The sequence below is a fragment of the Dipteris shenzhenensis genome, chromosome 13 (assembly GCF_047967505.1).
Source record: "Dipteris shenzhenensis isolate YYH24624 ecotype China chromosome 13, Dip_SZ_1.0, whole genome shotgun sequence".
Classification (NCBI taxonomy): Eukaryota; Viridiplantae; Streptophyta; class Polypodiopsida; order Gleicheniales; family Dipteridaceae; genus Dipteris; species Dipteris shenzhenensis.
The window spans coordinates 36,969,304-36,972,539 of NC_141608.1; positions in this window are offsets into that span (position 1 = coordinate 36,969,304).

The following is a 3,236-nucleotide window of genomic DNA, read 5'->3' on the forward strand; positions in this document are numbered from 1 at the left end:
CCCTTCTGCCATCCCGTCTTATGCCCCTTCCCCCATGCCTTCAGGAGGTCCTTTTGCCTCAGCGAGCCGTCGACGTACTCCCCAGCCATCGAGACTCGGTTCTCCAGCTACAAGTGGTTAGCGTAGTCCCGCGCAACAGTCCCCAACTACGAGTGGCCAGCGTACGAGCTCGACACGACAGGGTGGCAGGCGTAGTAGCAGGGAGAGCGGTGGCGGATGCATGGCACAGTGCTTTGGGCCATGTGGCGGTGAGGAGGATGATGATTCTAATGATTTAGATGTGCCTTTGGGTGATGGTATGATTTATTATGACATCACCCAGACAGGAGGCATCTTGATGGATGCGCGGGGGAAGGACATAATGGCCTTCATGTGCTCTGTAATTGCTAACAATTACAGAGATTGCTTTATCCACTATAAAGACCACCCAAAGAGGTTGGCTGATGAGACCCTCGCTACTGTTCGCTCTAGGTATCCTAACCCCGCCAATCGCCAGTTCACAGATAAATGGGGGAAGTCAAAGATTGTTACGATACTTAGCAATAAAAGATATTCCCTTAAGAGGCAGGCACTAGCGGAGCTTGCCAGACTTGAGGCAGGTCAACCTCCAAGGGGCCCGCCCCACACTGCTCAAAAGCGTGAGTGGAAGAAGGCAATGAAGTCAGCGAGGGAGGAGCCCAGTCTGCAGCACGTGGAGGCATGGAGGATCCAGATGGAGGAGTATGGGAGCGTGCATTTTGGAGCAGGGGGTGTTGAATCATGGGAGGCCCAATTTGTAAGTATCGATCTCAAATTATATTGCTTATGTAGTTTATTAGGAGGTTGGTTGTTTCTTTGTACTAATCCCTCCACAAAGTGTATCGCGGTCATGCAGCTTGAGATCGTGGGCAGATACCCTACTCTAGTGGAGACAGCCTACCACCACCACCATCGCAGAGGAGATACATGGAGGCACTTCTATGATGACGGGTTGATTACTGAGGAGCAGTATACCCGAGCTACTGGACAGGCCCCCCAGGTATTTGAAAGTAATTAAATAATGCCAAAATTATAAGTAAAGATTTGATTTTTCATACATTGATATATGTTGTCTCTTGTTTACAGGGCGCCCCTGCACAAGACGACGAGGAAGACGAGGAAGGAGGTGCAGAAGGGAGCGCAGAAGGCAACGCAGAAGGGAGCGTGGAAGGCAGCGAGGATTAGTCGTAGAAGTAGTGCTACTATTCTTTTTTGTACTTAAAGCCATTGGCTTGGCTTCGTGCCTCTTGTATATAGACTCCTCTTATTTTTTGTACTTGAAGCCACATGACATGGCTTAGCTTCCTTATTTTTTGTACTTGGAGCCACATGACGTGGCTTAGCTTCGTGCTATATGTATATACAAGCACTTTTTGAGCTTTCAATTTTATTTCATTTTGGAGTTGTAATATTTTATTTGGAATTGTAATTAAAATGCGGTTGGCTGTAAGAATTGAATTACAGAATGTGGATATGGGATTCTTGTAACTATATAGCATACACAACATACACAGTATTCTGTAAATTTTTTTTTAAAAAAAAAGGCGCGTCTATCAGTGCGTTTAAAAATGTGTTTATATTCGCGTCTGTCTGTTCGACTTGCGTCTATACGTGCGTCTATCAAAGCATTTATATGTACGTCTATTTACGCGTGTATGAGTGCGTCTATACGCACATAAGTCTGATATATAGACGCGCAATTAGATGCGGGTCTCCTGACGTGCAAATAGACGCACCCGTAAGTTTTTTATTTAGTTCATGAAACACGTCTGTGCGCGCGTCTATGGGTGCTTTGTCTTGTTGTGTATGTCCCAGTAACCTCCCTTGAGTGGCTCCAATGGTGCATTTCTCAGGGTTGAGACTGCCATTTGCATCATTGACCCTTTGGAAGGCCAACCTAACCTTCATGGCGTGCTTCTTACGTGAAGAGAATATATAGGAATCATCTAAAAACACCTCCAAGAAATCCCCCAAATAAGGAGTAAACACCATCTGCATAAATCTTTGAAAGGTAGCAGGAGCATTGGCAAATGGCATTACTTTGAATGCAAATGTCCCCCAGGGTGTGGCAAATGTGGTTTTAAGCACATCTTCTTCGGCAATTCTGATTTGATAAAACCCGAAATAATCATCACAAAAAGTATACCTCATGACCACTTACCTTCTCAAGAATGAGGTCTTGAAAGGGAAGAGGATGATGGTCCCTCTTGGTGGCTGCATTGAGTTTCTTATAGTCGATGCAGAGCCGCCACTTTTTTTTTTTTTTGGGTGACTACCACGGTGAAACCCATTCAGTATTGTGAACCAGAACAATAAACCCAGCTTCTACAAGTTTCTCCAACTCTGAGCACAAAGCATCGGTCTGTAGGGGCCCTAATCTTTGATACTTCTGAGCCATAGGCTTTGCATTAAGCTTCAGCTCTATCTTGTGCTCTATGGCAGTCACATGGCGAAGGTAGCGGTAGTAGTTGTGAAAAGGTCAGGGAAATCTTTGAACATTTCTAGGAATTCATCTTTCTCACTTGGAGTGAGGTCTAGAGAAAGCATAGATTCAAGCTCTTGAGGACTAGCTGTTACCTTTTCTGCAGGTGGCGGGGTTGGAGACTCCCCCATCATGTAAACTTCCTCATCTGAGGAATCCTCCTCCCCGTCTGATCCTTCCATTGATTCAAACACCGAGGATGAGAGAGTATCACTATCTTGCTCCTCTTCTTCTTCTGGTTCCATGGCACCTTGTTGCACCGAGATCTTCTCCTTAGAAGCACCAAAAGACATGTGTCCTATCTTCCAATAGTTGACTGCATCACTCTTTCTCAACCATGGTCTCCCGAGTATGGCTAGGTAACTCTTGCCTGTATCTTCGATGTCCACTACATAGAAATTGACGGTGGTGGTCAACCCATTGACAATGATGGGCAAATCCTCAGTGACTCCCAGGGTGGCAAGTCGTCGACCATCTGCTACCTTGATTCGAGTGGAGGAATGCCTTGTGCATTTCAAATTCAATTTCTTTATGATTCGCAGCACCATGATATTACATGCAACTCCCCCATCAACACACACTTTTGACACGACAATTATCTATGATGACATCTACTATATGTGGGTGCCGATCAATTTCTTTAGAGATAGAAGAGACCTCTCATACCTTTTCCTTTTTCTTGCTCCTCCTTGTTGAGAGCCCTTGCTGCAGCTTGTCTCACCTTATGGTTTAATGC